This window comes from Lissotriton vulgaris, chromosome 3_1, assembly GCF_964263255.1.
Source record: "Lissotriton vulgaris chromosome 3_1, aLisVul1.2, whole genome shotgun sequence".
Taxonomy (NCBI): domain Eukaryota; kingdom Metazoa; phylum Chordata; class Amphibia; order Caudata; family Salamandridae; genus Lissotriton; species Lissotriton vulgaris.
In genome coordinates, this window is record NC_141689.1 from 548,645,174 (window position 1) to 548,661,981 (window position 16,808).

Consider the following 16,808-nt stretch of genomic DNA (forward strand, 5'->3'; position numbering starts at 1 on the left):
TACCTTTCCTTTTCGTCCTCCTTCCCAATCCCACACATAAGCAATTAAATACCTACACAAATGTGTTGGAATACAATATTGCATGTTAATTCGGACCTCTCAAAGACACTCATCTCCCCATGTAATCCTAGTTGTGGTCACGGACCTTACAAGTACAATATACTTCGAGGTCTTTTGTCCTGTATATGATATCAACAAGAATCCACATGTAGGAAACAGAATAGCTACACAGAACAACACACATACAAACAGAATGTAATACACCCTACCGATTATCCAAATCAAATACCCAGAAATTAGACTCCTGAAGACCAGGGCAGGAAGATACCTCAAACTCAGAGCTGTGAGTTACAGCCGCAGTAAGTCACAAGGCTGTCCCACTGTTAAGTGCAAGCGCACTGGTTGTTTTAATGATAACATTGGGCGTTTCCTTGTGGCACTGCCCCAATCTGAGATAGGCAGCATAACATATTGAAGAAATGCGTGTCAGCACTTCAGCCGGCCACGAACACTCCTTGCCTTCCTCATTTCTCGCTGTTCATTAACAGTCGAAGCAAGTTATAGCGCAATAAAACGTCATGTGATTAGAATATGTTTTATTCACTTCCCCTGAATTGAGTAATACAGTTATTAGCCAAGCAGGGAAGGAAGCTCGCGCTTGCTAAACAATTCTTCTCTGACGAGAACCAAAACAAAGCCGTAAACCGGGGGCCAGTGGACAGCTGAGGCGGAGCTGCCAGGCGCGCTGACAAGGAGGGGGGAGTTACCTGGTGATTTACTCATTAGCGCGAGACCCCGGTGCATCGAAGCTGCGTCGTAGAGAACAGGTGTTAGTTACGAAGAGGTGAGAATGTCGCGCTGACAAGACGTGTCCTATGATGTCTTTTGTTTTCAACTCTGCAGTCATGGCTCTCTGTTGAGAGCTTTGATTGAAAATAGGTGAGGTCAAACAGCTGCCTCGTTTTATCTTGGACCTTTTATCCTACAAAAAACTGTGAATAAACTGTGTAAAGTGAGAGCAACGGTGAGAGGATGAGTGTAGGGCCTGCAAGTGCGCGTGAGAATTTAATTCACAATATTTAAGGGTCCATTTGCTGAATGAGGTAAGAACACATTTCAAAACACAAGCGCACACCATTAAATAAAGGAATTTTCTAGCAGACTATTTTTTTCACTCCTATTTTTTGGAAGTTCATCCATCACAGCCTGCATTTTCACATTTCATTGCAGTGTTACTGGCGCAATATTCACAATTAATAACAGCATAGACTCGTTCGTATCTTCAGTTTGATGTAATATTCATGTTTCCGTTGATGCTGTTTTTGATCATTTGCTTAGTGCTTCACTGGCTGCTTCTGTGCTGTGTGTGTGATATTTCAGCTCACTGTAGTGATTTGTGTGCAGTTTATAATTGTACGAACAATAAGAGCTAAACTTTGATCCACGAACTCAAAGGTTGCTAGTCTGTTAGGCTTTTGCTAATTTAGTAAAATGTGATTAGGCCGTAGAGTGTGTTGTAGGTGGTTATGTACTCAGTCGTGCGTTTCTCAGTGTGTTTTTGACTATTGTGTGTGCTACGGAAGGCATGAAAACGTTTCAGTTGTGTTGCTGGAATATTGCCCACCTGAACGTGGTAATAATGTCTGCACTGTGCCCATTCCAGGAAGGTACCCTACTTGTGTATTCGTATTACTAAAGACAGCCAACAGTCGTTGTATTTGGTGGTCATTGTTGGCCGCAGTTTTATTACTTGTTACATACGTCATACATGTGCAACTCCCCTGGACACCTTCTTGTGGCAGGGGTCATAAATCATCCTCATACACTATTGCACATAGGAAATCATACCGTTCTCATTGGGATATAATAAACCCTTGGTCATAAATCATAGGTTTATCATAAATCCTTCTGCCACGATCGGCATTCATTTTGTTGTCATAGATCATTCTGCCTGATTCTCATAAATCAGCAGTCATAAATCACGGGCCATAAATCATTGTGGTCTCATAAATCATTCTGTCACAAACAGTTATCATTTTGTTACCATAAATCATTCAGCATGATCATCATAAATCATCAAACTTCACACGTGCTGCTAGTGGAACACTAGATGCATCCCTGTGGGCACTCTGTTTCGCCTCAGTGCGAAATGAGGGTTCTGAACACAGTTTATGTTGCAAATTATTCCGTGTTTAATTTCACACAATTTTTGTTGCGTCTGTGAGTTTACATATTCCAATTACTTAGTTTTTCATGTATTCATATGTGCGACATTATTATTTTCAGATCCAATGCATTTCGGGCGTACCTTAAAGCCCTTCATCAGGGAACAACACTACAAAAATGAACAAATAAACAAACATAATAAGCAAATGTATTAAGATGCTTGCATTCAGCCTAACAAAGCTCATATGGTATTATGACCCTTTAAAGCTTCCGTGTCTTACATGTGAAAAGCTAACGAGGTTTGTGAAGTGATCTCCTGAGATTCAATTGGTCACCTGCTCGACCTTTATAAACCGTGAGTTACAAGGTGATGTAAAAAAGTCACACTTACATGCCGCATTCGACCGTATTGTGTGATTTGGCTCAATATGGAAGATGTCAAAAAACATAAAACAAACCCTATATAGTTAAGCCGTTTTTAAGCATCTTGCTGGACCAACATGTTACTCTTAAGCGTTACTACGTTCTCAGAACTGACCTGTACGTACTTAAACTGGAATGCGATTTCCACTCTTTCTCCAACATTCCGTTCGGTAAAGACGTCATGTACGGTGCAATCTCTTAATGAGACTACACGCCGGTACGATTCAAAAGTTCCGATCACGTGGTTTGTAAAGGTGAAAGAGTTACTACGTGCTCGAACGCTCTACGTTATGTGAGACACTCACTCTCAACAAGTATGTTAATTGCTATCCTACAAAATAGTGCAAAAATAAGTGCACTATAAAGATAAATAAAAACGAACTACAACAAAAAATACTGATTCAGAAAAATTAAAAATGGAGGTGGGACTAGAACCCACGGGATGAAGTCTATACTAACCCTGGTATGCTAGCGATATGCTATGTGGGCGGTGTGGTGAAGTACATAAATTTAAAGGCATACAAGCAATGCATTTACTAAATAACGTAATGATAAATTATACACAAAGAATCGCAAGACCTACATCCTTGGCCAAGGAATATTCATGATGTTCATAGATAGCAAGATAATTCTATTTGGTCATTGAGACCATTGGGTTTCTGGGATGACAGTTTCTGTATCCAAAAGTTCTCCCGTTGTAGGAGATACTTGGTATTATCTCTTCCTTCTTTTTTCTCTGCTGTCTCCAATACCATGTATTTTAATTGGGATATGTTATGCTGTTCCTCCATAAAGTGTACTGCCACTGTAGATTTGATATTTTTTGTGCGTATGTTCGATTTGTGTTCCGTTAGTCTTGTTTTTATACGTCTCTCGGTTTTTCCAATATAGAGTTTTCCACATGGACATTTCAGGGCATATATAACATTAGCAGAATCACATGTTGCGTAGACCTTGAGTTTGATCTCATGCCCTTTCATTGGGTGATTGATTTTGTTTCCCTTAATGATACTGTTGCAGTTACCACAACTTAAGCACGCTTTTGTGCCCTTATATACTTCGACGTCCAGTGGTTTATTCTTCAATATTTCCCCTAAGTTGCGAGTTCGTGTGTAGGCGAATAAAGGTGGATTCTCAAAGGATTTGTTGAAGTCTGGTTCCAAATTCAGTATTGTCCAGTTCCTTATGATGATTTTTCTGAACTTTTCACTTAATGTCGAAAACTTGGAGACTGCTACAATCCTTGTCTCTTCTTTTTTAATTGTGGTTTTGAGCAATTCTCTTCTTTCCATTGCATCAACTTTTTTCCTGGATTCGTCTATGATGTGTTTGGGATAACCTCTGTTTCTGAATCTTATTGCCATTTCATCCATTCTTGAATCCACTTTGAACCTATCGGAGGTTATTCTTTTGACTCTCGCCATTTGGGAGAAAGGGCGATGTTTTTTGAGACTTGGTTGGTGAAAACTCAAAAAATGCAACATATTGTTCCTATCAGTGTTTTTTCTGAAAATGTCTGTTTCAAAACCTTTGTCTGTGATTGATACCTTCACATCCTGGAAGGTGACAGTTGTTTCTGAGATGTCCCAGGTCAGTTGTATCCGGTCATCTATATCATTGAATTCGTTAAGAGCAGATTGTAATTCCTCTTTTGATTTTTTCCAAATGATAAATATGTCACCTATGTATCTCACTAGAAGTTTCAAATTGTCCCGCCATTCAGTTTTTGAAAAGATGTTAGTTTCTTCGTAGTCCTGCATGAAAATATTAGCCTATACCGGCGCCGCCGAATTTCCCATGGCTGTTCCCACCAATTGCTGGTACCATGTATCTTTGTACCGAAAGTAACTCTGATAGAGTGTGAACAACATTAGTTCCATTAGAAAGGTCTGGAAAGGATGGTCCAGATCTGTGTTAAGTAACGCTTTTTCCACTGCTTCTATCCCTAAAGAGTGAGGTATTGATGTGTACAGTGAATGAACATCTTCTGTGCACAAAATAAGGCATTCTTCAGGTTCAACTGTGACTGCTTCCAATTTGAGTAAAAAGTCGTTGGTATCTTTGACATAAGACCTCATATTCCTAACTGTGGGTTGGAGATATTTATCTAATAGCTGGCCGATTGGTTCGTTCAAGCTTCCACAGGTTGAAACGATCGGTCGTAATGGAGGGTCCATGAGATTTTTATGAATTTTGGGTATCATATATAGTACCGGACTTTTGGGATTCGATTTGATTAAGAAGTTCTTAGTTTTTACATGAATCGTTCCCATCTCGTGGGCATTTTCAATGATGTTTTTTAGAAGCTTCATGTACTCCATGGTGGGATTCCCTTCCAGTCTCATATATGTGTTAGTATCTGTTATATGCTCCCTAACTTTCTCCTCGTACATTGTACTGTTCATGACGACTAAAGCGCCACCCTTATCAGCTTTTGTGCATGTGATCTCAGGGTTAGAAGCCAGGTTTTTTAGGGTGTCTAAATCTTTTTGGGTTATGTTCTTCTTGCAGCGAGTCCCATATTTTAGTCTTGAAAGGTCCTGTTTCACCAGGTTTTCGAATACATGCAACGTTTTGTGGCTAACCGGTGCTTGAAAAGTACTGGTAGCTCTCAGTCCTCGTAATTGATCTATCTCTCCTGCGTCTTGTTTCGGGAGTACATTGTCAAAGAAGTGGCGAAGTCTCAATTTCCGCATGAGCTTAAACAAGCTAACCTCTAACTCTAAAGCGTCAGCGTTTGTCGTTGGTACAAAAGATGTTCCCCTTTGTAGTAGGTTTAATTCATGTGGACTCAACTCATAGTTGCTGATGTTGATGACTAGTTGATCTGTGTTTGTGTCTTCATCCGTTCCTTGTCTTTTTTCGTTCCTGTTGTGCTCCTCGTGTTGGGAGGTTCCTTTTCCTTTCCTTTTCCTTTACTCTTTCCTCTCCTGGGTCTCCTTTTTGGGCTTGGCCCTGGTCTAAAAAAGGATTGGTTTCTGGTGAGGCGCTTGTGGTGGGTTGTTCTGGTTGTGGGGTCTCCTGTGTTCTAACACTCAGTTGTGTTCTTTGCGTTTTCTGTGAGGTATCACTGCCAGATGATGACGTGTCCGTGTTGGGTGAGTATGGCCGATTTCTTCTCTTCTGGGCATATATCTCAGCCCATGTGTACACTTCCCCGAGTTTGTAGTCGAGGGTGTCCCTTTTAAATTTGCATATCTTCTTTCATTGATGCCTCTTGTGTGTTTCTCCATTTGTTCTTTGATGTCTTCCAATGTTTTTTTGAGTTCTTCCTCTGTCATCATATTTGTTAAATCAGTTGATACTTCCGAATTAAATCTCAGGAGATCACTTCACAAACCTCGTTAGCTTTTCACATGTAAGACACGGAAGCTTTAAAGGGTCATAATACCATATGAGCTTTGTTAGGCTGAATGCAAGCATCTTAATACATTTGCTTATTATGTTTGTTTATTTCTTTATTTGTTCATTTTTCTAGTGTTGTTCCCTGATGAAGGGCTGTTAGGTACGCCCAAAATGCATTGGATCTGAAAATAATAATGTCGCACGTATGAGAACATGAAAAATTAAGTAATTGGAATATGTAAACTCACAGACGCAACAAACATTGTGTGAAATTAAACACGGAATAATTTGCAACATAAACTGTGTTCAGAACCCTCATTTCGCACTGAGGAGAAACAGAGTGCCCACAGGGATGCATCTAGTGTTCCACTAGCAACACGTATGAAGTTAGATATTTGGCGTCCGGGGACGATGGCTGTCTTCTGTGGAGTACCTACAATGCATTAAAACAATTCATAACAAAGCTGTGCACCTGCCTCAATATTACAACATCATCAATCATCAGCCATAAATCATTGGCTGGTCATAAATCACTGTCTGTCTTTTGTTCATTTGCATCTCCTAGGGTCATAAATCACCCTGACAGTTCGTAGTTTGTTCTTTGTTGTTTTCCATGCCCCTTTGCGTGTTAGGGGTAGCCTTTCCCCTTGCACTCTCTTTTGTGCCCTGCCATCTGGCAGGGGCTGGGCTGCGAGTGCCGTCTCCGTTTGCTATCTCCTTTTTGTCAGGCCTACTCACCCTGCCGTGAGGCATCCCAGTGTGAGTGGCCCTCCTTCTACACACCGCCCTGTCGGTGTGTTTCCATAACCAAACCAATACACCTTTGCTTCCGCCAGCACTGCGACGCTGCTGTTCCTTGGTGTGGTTGGGTGGGACTAGAAATTCTCGGCGCCGCTCCCCCATCTCCATGATGTAGAGTGAGCTGCCCCAGGGGAAGCGTCACCCTATATTTCGCCTTTTGTCTTCTCGCCCTTGGCCTCAAAAGTGTGAGGGGGGGTGCCACCCTACTGGGTGATCTTAGCCCTTGTCAGGCCCCCCCCCCTATTGCGCGGTGCTTCCTGGCGGCACAAACCAGTTCTGCTTCCTTTTCGGGCTCTGGCGGCCATTATGGCGCCGGGCCTCGAGGCCCCCATCGGGGGCGGCCTCTGCTAATACTGCTATTTCTTCCTGTTCTCAGTGTTCCCTTGTTTGGGCCTTCTTGCACTTAAGGTGGTCTATTGGATCTCAACTGTCTATTGCGAGAAATATTGTTTGCTTACAACCTGCCCATTTCTTACAATTTTTTGGCTTTATTATTACTCTCATTTGCTTAATTCTTATTTATCAGTTCCCTTGGCTTTTCTTTCCTCTTCTGGTGTTTGTTCCTCTTCTGGTGTTTGTCCATCTCATGGTGTTTGTCACTCTCCACGAGCATGGACATAGTTCTTGAGTCCTTCCGGTGTTCCCTTTAAAGACACTATTTTTTAGGGCGAGCGTCTGTAAACCTGTTGTAGGCAGTATACGGTGTGTAATCCTGCCTGCTGCTCACCATAGGTTGACTTCTTTGAAGGTTCCTCATTGGTTGGTGCTCCTGATACAGCACTTCTGTTGTATCGCAAGGAGCACCAACCAACTACAGTTTTGTTACGCTGCAGGTTTTCATTTATTCTGTTTATGAACTACTTCTTTTATTTTGCATTGTGCCACCACAGGGCCTAGCTCGGCACCGGGTTTTGTGTTTTGATTTGTTATAACCATGGTACAGCTTCACGGGCCGCCATGAACATAACCTAAATATGCACGGGCGCCGCACTTTATATTTTAGTACAGTGCCTGCTTTTTTCATTTTAATTGCAGGCAGAAATACATATTGTCCAAGCCAACGCCTGATATTCCTTGCTTTTGTAAAGAGTAGAATTGGATTTTTATTTACAAATTTGTATCTCTTTGTATAGGTGTATTGTAATACGCTGCCGTTTTTGGTGGGGGTAAATGGAAGTGGAGCAGTTGGTAAATACCCATGCTAGAGTTACCTTCCACACACTCTCTTCCATGCCCCCACCCCCCATTATTACATGTCATTTGCCGGGATTTTATCTGACCAGGATAGGGGCTAACTCGCAATACGGCCCGGGGTTTCCTTTCCTCAGTGGTGGATTCTCTCTTTCACACATCTCAGTCTTAGAGATTCCATGTGATAACCATTTTGTGTACCCTGTCCTCAGTACAAGATACCCCTTCAGTCAACTCTTCACAATCAACATGTTTTTCTTGTTGTTACTAAACTTACCAGGCACATCAACTATGCAGTTCTGTGCAGTACGAGTTTGGTGATTGGGCGCGCAGAGTAGATAATAACTCAGTGGTGAGAATGAGATGGGAGGGCAGTGTATGAGGTGAGCGAATATGGAGGTGATTCAACTGAAGTGTCTTCTGCCTTCCAGGTCCTCGAGTAGTGATGCTAGCTCCTGGTTTGTGTTCTGCAATCTTGGGTTCAACGTGTTGGCCCTTATGTACAGCGCATGTGTCCATAGACACAGATTTGGCAAACCTGTTCTTACATCAGGCATTCATCACATTAGATGTCTTTAGAGACAGTCCCTTGACGTATGGCTGTGGACTCTGGACATTGCCTGTCAGGGTGGACCTCATAATTGACAAATGATGCTCCTTGCTTCTGCTTGATGCCTAGCAAGCCTTTTCATATTCACTCACATTTGTCAACCACTGAATTACTGGGTGTCGGAAGTAAAAGGGTGCTTTAATCCTCCCTGGAGCCCAAAAGGCGATAGAGATCTCAGTGACTGGAAAACAGCTATTCATCTCAAAAGGGATTCATAGAGATTAAAGGGCGATCTGTCATTCACCTCAGAAACGGAGTGAGTGCCTGGAAGTGGTCGCAATTATTCAGGAAATCGCAGAAACCTGTGTTTTATCTTTATTGATTGTTTTTGTTCCATGTTTTTACCAGCTGGGGTTGCTTCCGAGCTGCTTAGAAGGGGAGAAGTGTAGTGGTGATGGGATATAGTAAGCAATAGGAGGGGGACTGATTAGAGTGTACATCACGGTTCTGCCTATAGAAATGCAGGTGTAGGCAATGTGCCAGGGTCAGGGGACTTGCCGGCTCTGAAGGTGGAGCAGTGTTCTGGTACAGTCAGAGTTCATCTTTTGCGTGTTATGGGGATGTGAGAGCACTTTCTAGGGCGGTGCAGTGCAGCGCTCTGGGGCTCTGAAATACAGATCCATGGAGAGAATAGTGGCGGCCGCCTCGGAACGGGGGTGGCGGAGCGGTGGGGGGGTGAAAATCGATTAAAATAAAAGAATAATAAAAAACATAAACTTACCTTTTCCATCGCCGCAACTTCGCCTCTCCTCTGTCCTCTACAGCAACTGAAGCATTCAGGCTTCCGAGCTCTCCCAGCCAATCACGATGCTGCAGAAGCAGCGTCCTGATTGATCTGAGCATCCTGTTTAGACGCTCAGACAGTGCCTGGGGAGGCTAGGCATGTTCCCCACGTGGTTGTGCAAAACAGGCCAATGGAGAACATGGTAAGTGCGCATGACGGTTTGGCCGGCCCCAGTCCCGCCCCCACCTGGCTTTGAGTGCCTTATGGAAAAATAAAATGATAATAACGTCCTGTTATTACCATTTTATTTTTATTTTGTGCACTGCTTGAATAGCAGTGGGGCAATGCTCCTACACCTTAGTGAGGAAACATCACTGGGAGAGAAAGGCACAGAGTGTGGTGAATCCTTTCCGTGGATGTGCCAATCAGTGTCCAGGGGCTTGTATATGCATAACTCTGTAGTGGGAGGCACTGTGTCTAGGTCATTTATGCTCGCTTTATAGGGCGACTGGTCTCTTCGGAGACAGATGCCCAGCATCGGGGTAATACTTTCTGTAGCATTGCAGCATAGCACCCTGTGGATTCGAGACGCATCGATATGCAGAAAGGGAAACTGCATCAAGGGTATTACTTTCTGAGGTGCTGCAACACACAGTCTGGGATACAGATCTATGGCACAGAAGGCATAGTATCTGGGAAACACATCCGGTTGCATAGCTCATGTTTTGTTGCAAGAGATATATCCTTGGAAAGATGGAGAGTAATGCCAGGCAGTACTTTCTCCACTCTTGCAGGCCAGCACTCTGGAGCTGAAAGATGCATTTTCATGGCACAGTATCTGTGTAGGACTTTCTCCGGCTCAATGGGCTGTGAGCTGCATATCTATGGAGAGGGAGCCACCAAGTCTCATGACTGTTATCTGTGTTCTGTAGCACAGCACTCTGGTTCTGAGAGATGCACATCTGTTGAGAAGTAAATATCATGTCTCGTGACTGCTTTCTGTGTTCTGCAGCACGGCACTCTGAGCAGAGGGATATATGTTCATGGTACAGCATCTAGGTAAAACCTTCTCCTGCTTACTGGGCTGTGAGATGCATATATATGAAGAGGGAGCTACCAAGTCTCGTGACTGCTATCTGTGTTCAGCAGCACAACACTCTGGAGCAGAGAGCCACATGTTCATGGTGCAGCATCCATATAAAACGTACTCCTTTTCACTGGTTACCATAGACTCCTACCTCAGTCTTCTTTCATGGCTCCTTATTGGTTTGTGCTCCCGATACATCACTTCCGTTGTATCGCCAGAAGCCCCAACCATCTACAGTTTTGTTACGCTGTAAGTTTCCATTTATTCTGTTTAGGGACTACTTCTTTTATTTTATATTGTGCCTCCATGGCGCATAGCACGGCACCCGGTTTTGTGTTTTTTTGTTTGTTATCATCATGGTCCCCGCTTCACACACGCCATGCACATAACTTAAATATGTACAGGTGCCGCGCTTTATATTTTAGCACGGCGACCACTTTTTAATTTTAATTGTGTCCTGCCTCGTGTTGTTTTTGTTTTGTTATCTCTGTTATATATATATATATACAATGGAGATTGTTTAAGTCATTTTTTTATGAAAGTGTGGATGTTGTTTGTGTAGAGTGAATGGGTGTTTTGAGAGTTTTTGAATGGAAGTGCAATTTATCTTTGTTTTTTCCTTCGTTTAGTTTCAATGTATTTTTCACATGAAGTGTTCATCATCAAACTAAACGGTGATAAAACCGAGATCCTCCTGTTAGGAAAAAATAAAGAACTCTGGAACTCCTCTCACTGGCCCCCCGAGTTGGGAAATCTCCCCACTCCAGCAACCCAGGTAAGAAACCTAGGAGTAATCATTGATAATACCCTGTCAATGAAACAGCAGGCAAATAAAGTTGTAGGCCTATGCTTCACCATAATAAAGTGGCTGAAAAAAATTATATGGATGCTACCCCCCCGCCACACAAAAGACCGTAGTCAACGCATTAATTACATCGCGTCTTGACTACGGCAACATCCTCTACCTGAGTTCAAACCAAGCAGTCATCAAGCGACTTCAGCTGATCCAAAATTCAGGCGCAAGACTCCTGTGTAGAATACCAAAAACCGCAAGAGTGTCAAAACATCTGAATGATCTACATTGGCTCAGGGTAGAAAACCGTATCCGCTTCAGAACCCTGAGCTACATGTTTAAGATCAAATCCAAAACGGCACCAGCCTATCTGCAAGCATTAGCCACTCCCTACCTACCAGCAAGAAACCTGCGCTTTCAAACTGCAGCAAATTTTGCTGTTCCCAGGTTTAGATTGCAAAGAATTGGTGGAAGATCTTTCTTGGTCAGAGGGACTATCATGTGGAACACACTTCCCTTACACATCCGGAAAGAAGAAAACTACGCCAGCTTCCGAAAGAATATAAAAACGTGGCTCTTGGGGCGTGGCCAAGATGGCGGCGGAGTAAGACGTCTTTTTGAGTCCCTCCGGCGCCGAGCCCAGCTTAGCCTTGCTTAGCACGTTTAGCGGCTTGCTCTACGGTCCCACTAGGACTGACTGGGCTCCCTGAAGTGGGGGGCCAGCTCCGGTGTCGCACACAAGGCCTTTGGATGTCGGAACGAGGTCTCTGGAGCGGCGGCGCCACGCGGCCCTGAAATCCCCGGCCTAGCGTGTTGAGGGGCTGGACTTCTTTATCCCTGGCGCGGATCCAACGCGAGCACTTTGAGGCGGGGCAGCGGCGGCATCGACACCTGTGGCCCCAGCTTTGTTGCCTACTGAAGCTCCTGACGAGGAGTTGGAGGTGTGAGACGGCGTTGGAGTGGGAGACCGCGGCCGCCGGGAGGCCTCCGGAAGGGTGTTCGGGCGGAGTGTCGACATCTTGCCTCCCCTCCTCCCGCTCTCTGCTGGCCGCCCCGGCTGGGTTGCGACGCTGGGAGACGTTCTCCCCTGATATGGTGCGGAGTGCCTTGGCAAGGAGTGGGGTCCCGGCGGGGCCGCCCAGGTTTCCCGGTCTTTTGGAGACCCACAGGCCTGTGATCCCCGGCCTTGCGTTGCGACTGGACCTGTTTCTACTGCGCTGCTAAGGAGAGTGCCGGAGGGGGTCGCAGAGCATTGATAGGAGGCCCCGGACGATTTTGGGCCTCACCGATTGCTGGTAGGGTCCGGTACAGATTTGGAGATTGTGGAAACGCCACGTCGGAACGAGGCCTACTGGAGCTGAGGAGCCGGCGCTTCCGCCGCGTTCTGATGATGGAGCGGAGTGGGTGACTGCATAGACTTTTCCCCATCGCCCCTAACTTGCCCTACCGCGACATAGGTAGCCGCTGGCACCTAGGGAGACCTAGTGTGGGGACTGCCGCGCTCTCCCACCGTGACTGCAGGGAAAGGTGCGTGGAGCGGCGTTGGGCCCACCCTGAATGAGCTACAGCATGGGATTTGATTGCGAGGCCTGTGTGGCGCACCTACATTAGGCGGCGACGGGAGCTGGTGGATCACTGGGGTGCCGGAATCGTCACCTGGGGCTAGGGGGACGCCGCCTCCCATGAGAAGTGCCACGATGTCAAACGCCTCCCGCAACAAGGGGAAGCCTGGGAAAGATGGTGCGGCGAAGTCTACTCAGCAACCAGCGTCCCCTGGACCCAGCGCGTCGCCCAAGAAATCGGATGATGAGGCCCCGGCGACTAAGGCCTTTATGACAGAGCTTTTTGCCTCCATTAAGGAGGATATTTCGGAGCTTCGCGCCCAACTTGCATCGGACCTCCGTGAGGTGCGGAGAGATGTTGATGGTATCGGGGAACGGGTGGCTACCCTGGAGGACCATGATTTAAGTATGGCGAACGATGTCCACCAGTTACAACAAGACATCATTCGGCTTACGGAGCAGAACCTGGATCTCCAATCTCACACGGAAGATCTGGAGAACCGTTCCCGCAGAAACAACATCCGCATCCGCGCGGTACCGTGGGACGGAGAAGCGGGGGATTTGCGGGGCTATGTTCAGGCCCTTTTCCTGCAGGTGTTGGGCGACGATGACGTCCAGGAAATCAGAATGGACAGGGTGCATAGAGTTGGGCTCCCGAGGAGAGGGGGGCTGCCTCCGGACATACTAGTTTGTGTTCATGATTTCCAACTAAAAGAACGCATTTTGCGGAAGGCGCGGACTATCACTTCCCTGCAATTTCGAGAACACAGGCCGCAGCTCTACCAAGACTTTGGAGCATCGACCCTGCGGAAACGGCGGGAGTTCCGCCCAGTGACTGCCTTCCTTCGGGAGTGAGGCATTTCCTACTCATGGGGCCACCCGTTCCGCATCATCTTTCGATGGGAAAACAGACTAGCACAGATTCGCTCTCTCCAAGTGGCGTAGGATCTTCTGGGCATAGACTACGAGATCCCCGCGCAGGAAGCAGGCGGCTCGCCGCCACGGAGGCGCAGGCGCTCCTCCTCTTGGCAGAGGGTAGGCCCGGATTTGGACACCAGACGGCCTGACCGTTCAACTAGCTTGCTGGAGACGGGAGATGCGGTGTCCTCGGTGGCTTCGGCGACATTGGCGTCCTCCCAGCAAAGCTCAGGAGCTGCTTGATTTCTCAGCCGCCAGCTGGTTGGTGCCGGAGGGGCACATGACTTCAGGTACCGTGGGTTTGATTGTACTTCTGGAGAAGACACCCCGGTCCGTGGTCTCTTGGGGTTCCGACTATGGTCCCCCGGCCCCCGCCCAGGAGGATTTTTGCGAACTACCCTCCACTGGGACTGCTAAGTACATTTGTTTGCTTTTGGGTTTGGTTTTGGTCTGAGGGGGGGGGCGGGAGGATGCTTTGGGGTTTTAGTTTTGGAGGGGGGGGTTGTGGGAGACTGGGGGGAGTTGGGTTGCTAGGTGGTGGCGTCTGGTATGAGTGTGTGGAATGCTTCGCTCTTTCTTCATTTGCGGTGACTGTGATCTTGTCTGTCGGCCCTCTGGGAGGGCTTGCTACCTGGTTGGGAGCTGTCGCTGTCCCTGGGTTACCGGGATCGGTGAGGTTTATGGTGTTCTGTGAAGACCTGATGCTGATTGGGGCTTAGGGGTCTGCTTGGTCGCCTTTGGGGGGAAGGGAACGTGGGCAGGTGGTCGGGACGCACAGGCAGTGGTGGGGTCTGATTACTTCCCATGCCGATTAGTGTTGGGACTTGGAATGTGAAAGGCCTCAACTCACCCCAGAAGCGCCAAAAAATTTGGAAGTATATCTCCGATCACCAATTAGATATCGTGGGGCTCTAGGAGACCCACTTGGCGCGTAAAGATGAGCTTCAGTTACGTCACAGGCATTTCCCGCTCATTTACAGATCCTCTGCAGCTACTAAACATAGAGGGGTGGCACTCTTGTTCCGAGCGTCCCAACACTTCCAACCTATGGGGATTAGCTGCGACAAGGTGGGGCGTTGGCTGATGGTCAAGGGGGTGCTTCATGGCACGTGCTGTACGTTTGTGGTGGTGTATGTCCCCAATTCAGGGCAGAATGCATTTCTCCGAGATCTGTTGGACAGTGCGGGGGATTTTGTTGAAGGGCATGTGATTATGATGGGGGATTTTAACATGATATGGGACAGGGACTTGGACAGTTCTAGAGCTCAGAGGGTGGGCACGGGTTTTTTTTTCTGCGGACACTCAGAGTATGGTTGGTGACCTTGGTGTGATTGATAGCTGGCGATTCCTGCACCCACATACACGAGACTACACATTCTATTCTCATGTACATAGTACCTATTCCCGACTTGATCATATCTTCATAAGTCAGGCCCTAAGGGGGGAGGTCCGTGATTTTAGCATATTCCCTCTTTCGGTGTCTGATCATAGCCTACTGGTGCTTGGGCTCCATTGGCCGACTGGAGGAGATGGGACGAGAAAGTGGTATTTTCTGATCGCCCTTGTTCCGGACGATACCTCCTGTAAAGAACTGCGTAAGGCGATAGGGGACTTTCTGGCTCTTAACCCGGCCTCGGACACTTCCCTCTTTAACACTCGGGATGCATGCAAGGCCTCCCTGTGGGGCACCTGCCTCAGTCTCAATGCTAACCTCAATAGGCTGAGGAGAAAGGAGCGGGAAGATCTGGAAGCGGAGCTGGCTGTTTTAGAACAAGCCCACAAAACCAATCCATCTAGATTGACCCTTAGACCTCTGACTGCCGTACGGGGCAAATTAAAAACCCATTATAACAACCGCGCAGAGTTCACCCTCCTTCGGCTGCGGCGTATTTCCTATTCACAGGGGAATAAAATTGGCAAGCACTTGGCTCGTCAACTGCGGGATAAGAGAGAGAGAGATTATATTGGAGGCATTCAGGACCCCACTGGGTCGCTACACCACAAGGATGTGGACAAGGCCAATGTTTTTGGCCGCTTTTATGAGACACTATATAGGGGTGACTCCCTCGATCATGAAGCTCAGGTTCGTTTCTTGGCTGACCTCCCCATCCCGTGGGTGTCGAGGGAGTGGAATGAGCATCTTGCTGCCCCCATCTCCAGATCAGAGGTGTTGGATGCTATCAGAGATCTGAAGCTCCACAAGGCACCGGGACCCGATGGATACACGGCGCTATTCTGTAAATCATTTGCATCGGAACTTTGTGACATCTTGGTGCCTCTTTTCAATAAAATGGCAGCCACGGGACAAACCTCGGGCTCCATGGCGGAAGCTGTGATCATGGTGATTCCCAAGCCAGGTAAAGATCTATCTCAGTGCTCATCATACCGTCCGATTGCTCTTCTCAATATTGATGCTAAATTATATTCCACCATCATAGCCCGTAGGCTCCAGGACCTGATGCCGGCGATCATACGTCCGGATCAGTCGGGATTTATTAAGGGCCGCCAGACGCATGATAATTTGAGAAGAGTTGTACATCTCATAGAGAAGGCCTCTCGGTTCCGTATCCCAGCAGTACTGGTGGGGTTGGATGCTGAGAAGGCCTTTGATCGGGTGGATTGGGGATTCCTATTCCTCACTCTGGAGGCCTTTGGCTTCTCGCCCAGGTTATCACCATGATCCGTGCGAATTACAGCACTCCCAGTTCCAGAGTGGTAATTAATGGTCATCGCTCCGCCAGCTTCGCTCATTCCCGAGGAACTCGGCAGGGTTGCCCTCTATCACCCCTCCTTTTTGCTTTAAGGATTGAACCACTGGCCCTGGCGGTGCGTGGAAGGGAGCAAATAGAGGGAATTCCCTTTTCGGGTGAACAGCATAAAATCTCCCTCTTCGCGGACGATGTGCTGCTCTCAGTGGTGGACCCAGCTCAATCTCTACCGCACATTCAGTCACTGCTCACTGAATATGAGGAAGTGGCCAGATTCAAGGTTAATTTCGCCAAATCGTATATTCTGAATCTGACGCTTCCACCAGCCGAGGTGGAGCGACTCCGGCCGCTTACACCATTGGCGTGGGCGCCTGCCTCCCTGCTGTATTTGGGTGTACGTTTGACACTTACAATTGGGTCCCTGTTCGCAGCAAATTTCCCTTCTATGCTGTCAGCTGTGCGTGGGGAACTGGACCGCTG

The 16,808-nt window shown here is 46.9% G+C and overlaps 1 protein-coding gene across 2 annotated transcripts in view; it reads left to right on the plus strand.

The window, feature by feature from the left end:
• Positions 1-625: 625 nt before the first annotated feature.
• The window catches only part of LOC147726770 (baculoviral IAP repeat-containing protein 1-like), a 929,669-nt gene continuing 913,486 nt past the window's right edge, over positions 626-16,808 (plus strand). For both annotated transcript variants that reach the window (XR_015309289.1, XM_086960817.1), the window contains exon 1: positions 626-844. The gene's annotated coding sequence lies outside the window, so the exon portion shown is untranslated. The remainder of the gene's footprint in view (positions 845-16,808) is intronic.